Raw genomic sequence first — 11687 nt, forward strand, 5'->3', positions numbered from 1 at the left:
TCTATATTATTGACAATCTAAAAATCCTTATTTTCCCCATTATTGTATAAAAAATAGCCTTTATATGATATTTTTAAAATGTATCGACCTATCTTTTATATAAGTATATTTCAATTTATCTTTATTAAAAATTCTTTATTTATCAAGAAAAAAACATGCCCAAATTATTATTTTATAAAATATCATGTTTATTTAAATCCGATATTCATAAAAAAACCGTAAAACATATCTGAAAATTCGTAAAAATAAAAGCATGGTCAAATATATTATTTTAAAGTACATCATTTTTATCTAATCCAGTATCGATAATAAAAATCGTTAAACATATTGAAAATTAGTAGAAAAAAAGGTGATCAAATATATTACTGTAAAGTGCATTATTCTTATTTAAATCCGATATCCATAAAAAAACCGTAAAACATATCTGAAAATTCGTAAAAAAAAGCATGGTCAAATATATTATTTTAAAGTACATCATTTTTATCTAATCCAGTATCGATAATAAAAATCGTTAAACATATCTACAAATACGTAAAAAAAAGCATTGTCAAATATATTACTGTAAAGTACATCATTCTTATTTAAATCCAGTATTCATAATAAAGTTTTATACTAAAGATATCTAAAATTTATTTTAAAAAGTATTCATCTTATAATTAGATCTAGTTTAAAATTATAAATTTGATTTTATCTCAAATTAGTTTTAAATTCGATATTGTAAATAATATTCTTGTTGTCCATTTAAAATTCTTTTTCTTCACCCATCATGAACGAAACGGATTCTCTTCTTACAACATCTGATGCCTGGACAATACTTTCGACATACTTTTCGCGTCGAGGAATAGTTTCCCAGCAAATAGATTCATTCGATGCGTTTTTATCAACGACGTTACAAGAAATAGTAGATGAAAATAAAGAGATCCGTATCCAGACTACAAACGAGAATCTCAGCACAGAAACAATATCGGTTACATTTAACCAAATCCATGTACGTACGCCTCCTGCAATTTACGAGAATGATGGCAGTTCGACTATAGTTTTACCTAAAGAAGTACGGTTAAGAGATTTGACATACACCTGTCCCTTATTTCTTGATATTAGTATGAAACGGATGCGAGAAGATCCAGAAGAAGGAAGGAATGATTTTGTATCTGATCAGCATTCTTATCACAAGGTGCCTATAGGAAATATTCCAATCATGGTTAGATCTTATCATTGTGCAGCTTCATATCATGCTTCTAGAGAGGATGTGGTTTCGCATGGAGAGTGTTATTATGATAGTGGTGGTTATTTTATTGTAAATGGGTCGGAAAAGGTTTTAATTTCACAGGAAAGAATGGCGACCAATACTGTTCATGTATATTCCAAGGGTGGTGTTTTTTTTGCTGAAATACGGAGTGCGCCTGAGATAGGAAGTAGAATGGCACGGCCTTTTAGTGTAAAGAAAGGTGCATCTGGGCTTGTTTGTGCGCTTCCATTTGTGAAAGGCGATATTCCAGTAGTGATACTTTTTAGAGCACTTGGGTTTATTAGTGATAAAGACGTTCTGAATTTTATTTTGTATGATCATTCTAATGATGACAAAACCAAAGATACAAATGATAAGAACCGCAACAATACAGGTGATTCAAATCATAATAGTGGTAAAGATATAAATGTTTTTGAACGCGAAGTATCTGAAATTCTCCGCACATCAATAGAAGATGCTTTTGTCATTCAATCCCAAGAGGTTGCTCTTGATTATATAGGGAAAAGATCAACACCTCCAAACACACCTCGCCAAAAAAGATTATCATTTGCTCGTACAATTCTCGAAGCACATTTTCTTCCTCATATAGGAACACGCGAATTTCTCGAAACGAGAAAAGCGTATTTTTTAGGTTACATGATTAACCGTCTTCTTCTAGTATCCTTTTCCCGTCGAGAAATAGACGATCGTGACCATTACGGAAAAAAAAGAGTAGACATGTGTGGTTCATTACTTGCATCGCTTTTCCGTACGATTTTTAAAAAATTTACGATGGAGACACAGAAACATATGCAGAAGTGTTTGGAAAATAATCGTGATTTTAATATTGCGATTGGGTTAAAGACATCTATTATTACGAGTGGATTTCGGTATGCATTAGCTACAGGAAATTGGGGTGATCAGGCTAAAGCCATGCAGGCCAAAAGTGGTGTTGCACAGGTTCTTAATCGATTCAATTATGTCAGTACCATGAGCCATCTTAGAAGAGTTAATACTCCGATCGGAAGAGATGGTAAAATAGCTAAACCGAGACAGCTACATAATACACATTGGGGAATGGTATGTCCTAGTGAAACACCTGAAGGTCAAGCGTGCGGACTTGTAAAGAATTTAGCTGTTATGTGTTACATATCTGTTGGAAGTGGAAGTGGTCGTATTTTTGAGGCATTGGATGAAATGGGGGTCATTCCGTTGGAGCTTATTAGTGAAAGCCATAAGGAAAAATGCATGTCTAAAGTGTTCGTTAATGGTGTATGGTGTGGTGTTGTTGCTGATGCTAAGAAAATGGTAGATAGTCTCGTTTTGATGAGAAGGTACTCTGAAATATCAAGTGAAGTCAGTATTGTGTGGGATATTAGAGAAGACGAAATAAGAATATTAACGGATTCGGGAAGACCGTGCAGACCAGTTTTTGTAGTGGAAAATAACGAGGTGAGAATTGATAAAGAGAACCTGAAAAACGGGCTTAATTTTAACGATTGCTTGAAAGAAGGAAAAATTGAGTATCTCGATGTTGAGGAGGAAGAAACCGCCATGATTTGTATGTCCCTCGAAGAACTTCACTCAAAGAACCCACAAAACAACAACCAGAGTGCACTTAACACCAATTCAAATAGCGCTAATTTGAATAATGTAGTCAGCTACACACATTGCGAAATTCATCCTGCAACAATTCTTGGAATTTGTGCCTCCCTCATCCCATTCTCAGACCACAACCAATCACCCCGTAACACATACCAAAGTGCTATGGGAAAACAAGCAATGGGATTATACGCTACAAACTACATTTATAGAATGGACACACTCGCCAATATCCTATTCTACCCCCAAAAGCCATTGGTTGAAAGTAAAACCTCTCGAATGCTTCAGTTCGACAAAATGCCAGCCGGTCAAAATGCAATAGTAGCAATCGCATGCTATTCTGGATACAACCAAGAAGACTCTATTGTAATGAACCAAAGCTCAATAGATCGCGGAATGTTTAGATCGTTTTTTTACAGAACATACACGGATCAAGAAAATCAAAAGCCTGGTATTGAAGAAAGTTTCGGTAAACCGATTCGTGGTGAAGTAATGAAAATGCGAAATCTAGATTACAGCAAACTAGAAAACGACGGTTTAATATGTGAAGGTGTGAGAGTAACAGGAGACGACGTCATCATCGGAAAAACCAAACGAATCAGAGAAAAAAGTAATGATGAAGGTGACTTGTATATCACCGTAGACAGCAGCACAGCCATGCGAAGCACCGAATCCGGAATAGTCGATAAAGTCGTATACACCTCAAAAGAAGGCTACAAATTCGTTAAGGTTAAAGTACGCTCTGAACGTATTCCACAGATGGGTGACAAATTTGCTTCTAGGCACGGTCAAAAAGGAACAATCGGAATAACATTAAGACAAGAGGACATGCCATATACCAGCTCTGGTCTTATCCCCGATATAATAATCAATCCACACGCCATACCAAGCAGAATGACGATAGGACACTTGGTTGAATGCTTGTCTGGAAAAGTGTCTGCCCTGAAAGGGGAATACGGCGATGCTACACCATTCAACAAAAATATGACTGTAGATAAAATATCAAGTGAATTGAAAAAGTTGGGATATAATAGTAGAGGACTCGAAGTATTTTTTTCGGGGTTTACGGGAAGAAAAATGGAAGCACAAATATTTGTCGGACCAACATATTATCAAAGGCTCAAACATATGGTTGACGATAAGATACACGCTAGGGCTAGAGGTCCTGTACAAATACTCACGAGACAACCTGTCGAAGGAAGATCAAGAGACGGCGGGCTTAGGTTCGGAGAAATGGAAAGGGACTGTATTATTTCACATGGGTGCTCATTATTCCTCAAGGAAAGGCTACTGGATGTTAGTGACAAATATCGGGCATGCATTTGTAAAGGATGCGGAGCTATGTCGACTATGTGCCCATGCGGTGGCGAAATAGTAGGCGTTGATGTGCCGTACGCATTTAAGCTTCTTGTACAGGAACTTAATGCAATGAATATTGCCCTCTTCTTTGAAATCGAATAACAGCATTAAAAATTTATTTATTTTGTTTTATGCTAACATTGATTTTATTTATAGGTTAATTTGATTATTAGCTTTTTATATAGTTGTTTTGTGCAAGCTAAACTTTAGATTGCTCTATAGAACACATTTAGCTGATACTTCTTTATCTAATCGTTTTTACAATCTTTCTCGATGTATCCTCTTCTCTCAAGATTTATTAGTTAAAAAATCTTTAAATCCTATTGTTTGTGCGTATGCTCCCATTCAGTTGTATCTTTATTTATTAATAAACTACTTTGTTTTAAGCTATTTTTATTTAATCCTACACTTATTTTTCTTTAACTCTCATATATAATCCTATGTATATAAATTGTTACAAGATTAGGTGGAGAATACCTTTATCAAAGTATTTTTATTGGATTTATTGTATGTCTGATTTTCTTTATATGTATAAACAGTCTGAAAAGAATTCCGATGTATTGAGTATCCCAGATGTAAAGGTTTTTTTTGTTTTTTGTCGATCATATAACACACACCAAGATTCAAATTGAGGGAAAATTAAAGATATCATATAGAAAGTCTTAACACCACGAATATTATCATAAAAACCTATTGATACAAAATTTAATGTTAGGAAAGCGATAGTCTACTACAAATAATAAGGCTGTCTGATATATTTGAATAAAAAATTGCGAAAGAAAAAAAATTATGAATAAGATGCGAATGAATGAATTATTATCTAAATCCGTTTCATAGAGCCATCTTAAAATTTTATCTGGTTGAAGTAGTATAAGAAAGAAGAAAGTGAAAGGATAACGATTATAAATTCGATAAGATCATAATTTTTATTGTGGGAAAATATCCGACTTTCCGGCTCTTTTTAAAGAAAACTAGAGCTGGCTCTACACTTCCGATTGGGTTCATTCTTCTGTTTTAAAGATTAAAAATCTTTCTCTTTCAAGGCTTATTAATTTAAGTGCTTTATCAAACCCAATATAATTCTTTTTGACTCATGATGTCTAAATTGTCTTCAATGCATCTCCTATCATTTATTTATTGAATTTTCTTTTTTGGCTTCATTATGTTATCAATTTTCTTCTATGTATCTTCTATCACTTATCGATTAAATTTTCTTTTTAGTTCTCATTATGTTTATAATTTTTTTAAATACAAGCTTATCTTATAAGACTTATCATTTAAAGTTCCTTCTTTTGGCTCATATCTTTACATTCTTCTTAAATACACCTTCATCTTTCAAGATTTATGAATCTCTATAAAATCCCAAATTTATAACTGTCTCATCATTTTTACAACTGTTCATGTACATCTTACTTACAATGACTAATCAATTCAAGCGTTTCATTCTGTCCTATCTTTTGAGCTTATGATTTAACTTTTTTTGGATATTCCAACACCTTTAAATACAACTTAAGGTATTTTATGACCAAACTATCCTATGTTATGATATATTCTGTTATGCAAGTATATTATTTAAACAATTGAATATAAATCTATAAATACAGAATAATATTGATATACGGAACTTAAATCCTGAGTATTTTGCTATTCTTATCTCTTACAATAAATGATTTTGTATTAGAAACGAAAAAATAGTATAATTTATTATTATTGTTAAATTAAAGCTGTCAGTGTATTTTTACCCATTTTGATCAGCATGAGCTTGAAAGTATGGTTATCTATGTGGGATAGATCCATGTTTTTCAAACATCGCACCATTGATATCGAGATGCTTCTAAAGATAATATAATGACTTCTGAAATGATTAAAACGAAGTATTATTGCTTTAAATTCCAAAATATCTGTTTGTATCTGGGTATGCCTTGCTTTAATATTAATCCCATGGTTAATTAATTATTTAGCTATAGGTTAAGTTTCTATTTATCTATTAGACGTGGTCAGCCTATTGGGAATATTGCACAACTCCTTGATGCATCTATTGATATCTTCCACTGATCTATCTTCATCAACTGCTCTTCTTCTCTTAAATGAGATGTGTTCAAGTGTCTTGCGAAGTTTGAGAGCTTGCATGTATGCTTCTCCTTCGTTCGGGATTTCTAACACCTTAACATATTTTTTATGATATTTTGTGACCACCCCATCCCAACTCATCACATTAGGTAGAATTCTTGTTTTGCATTTGCAAATTAAACCAAATTCATTCTTCAATATGTCATACTTTCTATATTTTTCATTTTCGAGTTCTGTTAAGTTGTCAAGGGTAGTTATACCTATTTCAATCAACATAATAATATTTATCCCATAGCTAAATAATTTCATTAAACATGTCAAAGTCTTCATTATTAATTATATTTGATTTCATGCTTGTTCACAATTACATTATTAATATACATTATTACATGTTTCGAGATTAATCTACCTTTCATAGTCATTTCGATTTGATCGTGTCAAGTATTTGCTGCCTCAACATTGTTTGTATTTATTTTAGTATTGTTTTATAAAACCAATGTATTTATTTTGGGTCAATTAAATTGTATAAACGTCTAAATAGAACTACATGGAAGTCTATCACCCATTTAAAATTATGCCTTTTTAAATATTTATTCGATATTTTACCTTTAAAAGCCTTCATATGTCATAAATCGGTGTGTCAAATTGAATCATATGAATACCACCATCATAAACACAAAAAATTAGATTCATTGTAAAAAATACTTTGTGTTTTATCAATGTACATAATAAGCCTAAAAAATTAAAACATATATATATTAAGAAAATATGCATCTATAACCTGAGTATGTTAGAAATATGAAGCGAATAAAATACAATTTTCTAGCAAATTAATTCCCCCTATTTTTCTAATGAGAACACAAATAGTACCATACACCATAGAGTGAAACATTGTTATCACAAAACAAAATTTATTATATAAATGTTTTTGGATGTTAACTTTAGCATACGCTGACACCATGGGATTGAGGAAAACACTTGAATTAATAGGTATTGAAAGAATAAAATAGTAAAAAGTGCCTATCAAATTTTTATTATATAGAGGAATATTAATTTCTACTTTAACAACTATTAATAGCTAAAAAACAGAATTAACCCGAACCAATAAATTTTATTTAAAGACAAAATTTTGTTGTTTAAAAAAAACAAAAAAAATATATGTAAACGCAAAAAAAGATTAAAATAAATATCTAATTAGAAAATAAGTAGACTAATAATAAATTCTGTAAATTCTAAATAAAGTGTATATAATAACAAAAATAATTATGTGCAATTTTTTTTATGTGATATCGTTAATCATAATATAGCAAAAAGAAAGGATTTAAGTGTTTGGGATTATTTTTATTTTCTATGTGAAGTTGTTTCATATATAATTTATAAGCATTTTATTTTTAGATCAGATTGAAGTGTGTAAATACCATGATTTTTGTCTTTTAGTATATCTCCTATTATTATAAAATTATATTACTTTAAAGTTTTCTTGAATATTTTTTTTATTAATAAAATATAATAGTGGGGTGCTTGTTACAAAATAAAATACATAGAATACATAATATAGGATATAAGAATTGTGTGATTACCTTGCCATTTATGTTTCATAAACATTTAACTAGTGGCACGTGATATTAATTTGCGGCTGATCTCTTCAATAAGCATCATTTACAGATTGAAATAATAATATTGTCTGATACAACCCTAACAACCACTTATTTAATCACATAAGATCGATGTTTTTTATTGAGAAGAAAAAAATTTTGGTTGTGGTATTAAATTTAATATCTTGGGTTTTAAAACTTTCTAGTATAATTTGAATCTGTGGACAATAAAACTGGTCTTGTTTTGTTATATTATAATTTAATTCATACGCAAAAGGATATATCTTAGAGGTTTTTGTAGTAGTCCAAGTAAATCGGCTCTACGAGTAAAATTTCTGAACTTTTTATGCTTGACCGTTAGGTTGAAAAAACATTGAAAGTGCGAAGTCAAATTAACAGATAAATAAAAATACCGAACGTTACTATTAAACAAGAAAAAAACGGTAATTTTAGTTATAGCTCAAAATAGTGTAAATATAAATCAAAAATTTGCCAAGATATCAATTATAATATATCAAGAATTATAAATCGATAGCAGAATTTAATAAAAATGGTGTTGAAATATCTATTAATGAATTATTCTCTAATTTTATTTATAAAGTTATTATGTTTGTTAAGCGGCAAATAACCATCATTTATAATATAAAAATAGACATAGGACAATTTGTCGTATATACGAAGAAGAATAAAATTAAAAACCAAATATAACTATTAATTCGTATAGAAACAGGACAATTTTTCGTATATACGGAGAAGGATAAAATTAAAAACCAAATATAACTATAAATTCGAATACTGTTGTGTTATCTTGTTTCTATTGCTTTTTATAATAGAATAGAGTGTATAGAAATAAAACTAAAGTAGAATTAAATCATATAATTTTAGTTTTTACTGTAAAAAAATAAATCAAAATTTTATTTTGTGTTAAAGTAAATGTTTTCTAGGTACTAATCTAAACATGGTGTGTATATACATATAAATAATTACCTAAGATATCATTATGATATCAGAAGAAACTTGAAGTCACAAACTAGATGTGGTATGTATATAAACCTTGAAATTATGAAAAACAATTGAATAAAAAGGTTCTTAAAGGAGGGTGATTATTTAAGAAGACTTAGGAAAAGAGAATATAGCCAAAAGTAATAATATACTGTGCGCTCAGGAAATAAGGCAAGTTGTGTTTGAAAAAAAAACTTAAATTATAACCATTAATTTACGCTATTAGATATATATAAAAATTACATAGTATATTGAAGTAAAGTTGGAGATTGTTTTTTCTCCGCGCAATCATTTGAAATATTAATATTTAATTTTATTTTTTAGGATCTAATTTCTGTGTGTTTCTTCAATAATGAACTCTGTTCGTTCTTATAAATCATCAATAATACGTTTGGCGATATATTTGACTATTTCTAAAACAAGACATGGCCTTAAATTATTACTACAGCACTGTATTATAAAAACGCGAATAAAGCTTAAAATTGAATATTTAACGTATTAAAAGAAAAATAGAGCCTTCGTTAGATGTTAATTTAAAGTAGCTAAAATTTAAACATATTTATGTCAGAAAGTACATCTATAAATTTAATTATTATCTAAATATAAATGTATTCAATATATTATTTTTTAAAACTGCATCATGTTTTAATAGTAACTAGAAACATTCATAGCATAAAGATCAGCACTTTCTTTTGGAAAAGCTAAATTATTACAATAGAGCCACGACACGAGAAATTCAACTATATAAATGATGCAATATCAAATAATTTAATTTTTTCGTCCAAAAATATCGTCATAAGTGAAATGCTAAGCAATACTTTTTTGTTAAACCGTCAATAAGTTACAATAATAAAAATTTAAGCATTTCAAAATTGATCAGATATTTATGTTGTAAAATATCTACACAAATAAATCCCAGATAACAGCTGTAAGTAAACGATGAGGTTATTCGATGAAAAAACTTGAAATATATTTAATCAGGACATTAGATGATATCATTGCGAATTATCTCAGATAAGAAGGTTTATATTATTCGAAAAAAATTTAATAGTTCCAATAATTCGAGAAAATGAATATCAAATTCTAAAATTTTAATTGAGAATATCGCGGCAACTCATGATTTTATTCATCCTTATTTTTAAAATAAATTTACCATCATTAAGATATTTATTTATTTAAATATTTTGGTAAGTTATATACTATTCCATTTGATAATTTATGAGAAAAATGTAATTTCGTATTTTTAAATAAATAAAATGTATATTTAATATTTTTAAAAGCTCGATACAGAGAAGAGGCAAATTTTAGAGCTTAATATGTGATAAAGAAAGATAGTAATACCTATTCTCAATCTTTAATAAATATTGTAAATTAATGTTATCGTGGTATTTTATTGAAAATACTCAATGTAATTTAAATTATGCGTTTCCTTGTTATAAATATGATTTCACGGGCAAAAATAAACAGATGTTTTCTCAAGCTATAAAAATATAAAGTAGACAAAACATAATGTGTGTACAATTTTATTTATTGACCTATAGATTATCGATTTTTTGTACTTTATTACAATATCAGATGGTTCTTAAACTTTACCAAAATTTGAAATAGAAGCAAATTTTCGAAAAATATGTTTAAAGAATTTATTTGGATAGTGGAAAATACTCATTTAGCTTGATAAAATTTCTATTTCTTACAATCATCAAATGATATGATATTTGGTCATAATTTAAAAAAATGAGTCAACATCAATATGTTTTTGTTTGTATATAATTTATATGTTAATGAATATTTTTTTCGATGATACAATAAATATATGATAGAAATGAAATTATTAAAAAAAAATCATCTAATCGTCTAAAAATTTATCAGGACCAAAATATCTATTATATTTTGCATTTCTAAAATTATCCAGTTTAATTAGCACTTCAACATAAATAATATGCAAAATACAAGAGCGAATTAATTGTAATGTTCAAACATAAAAAAAGAAGTAAACTTTCGGATTTCAATAAAAATCATTGTTTATACCATTCAAGTTTTTAAAACCCTATTTATTTGTTGAGAAATGAATTCTCTATGGACCTAATTCCTATTTTTTTTACAACATTCTGCAACATTAAACACTAAAAATATATAATAATGGCATAAAATAAATTACAAATCCAAACAATTTTTCATATTGATACTTTCATGGCTTACTAAAACATATTTAATCGCATAACGCAATTTAAAATTATAATCTAAGAATTAATATAAATATTACCATTCAAAATCATTTTATAATAGTTATGTAATTGAAACGAAAAAAACGTGACAGTCTAACCAAAAATGGAACACTTTGATACAATGTATTTCTTTTGAAATACTGATTTTGCTATAAAATATTATATGAAATAAGGATAGTCAAAAATAGAAAATAACGATAACAAAGTTATTATTTTACGATTTTGTATTTTATTTGAAATATAAATTAGGTGTATATCTAAATTTTCTTTTATTATCAATATAAATGTTAGAGACTGGAAAACTCTATGTTTATAAAATAAAGAAAGTATAATGAAATATGATGTATATGTGATTTATTTTATAGCTACATTATTTCTTATAATTTTAGTTTTTGTTCTCATAGAAACTTGCTTGATCTCTCGTGCGCACAGCATATAAATACTTTCGGCTATTTTCTCCTCTCCGAAGTTTTCTTCAATACCTCTCCTCCGTTCAAGACTTATTAATCCAAGGTTTTTATATATGCCACAATCTGGTTATAAATTTGTGTTCTTTCAGATACATTTTATGATTTTTTATTACCGTGATGTATATATATAAAATAT

General features: G+C 28.7%; 1 pseudogene; it reads left to right on the plus strand.

Annotated features, from left to right (window-relative positions):
• The first annotated feature begins 766 nt into the window (after positions 1-766).
• LOC147068689 (uncharacterized) lies at positions 767-4291 on the plus strand (annotated as a pseudogene).
• The last annotated feature ends 7396 nt before the right edge of the window (positions 4292-11687 follow it).

The sequence above is a fragment of the Rhyacophila brunnea genome, unplaced genomic scaffold (assembly GCF_057557595.1).
Source record: "Rhyacophila brunnea isolate RB1 unplaced genomic scaffold, BYU_Rbru_1.0 scaffold_28, whole genome shotgun sequence".
Lineage (NCBI taxonomy): Eukaryota > Metazoa > Arthropoda > Insecta > Trichoptera > Rhyacophilidae > Rhyacophila > Rhyacophila brunnea.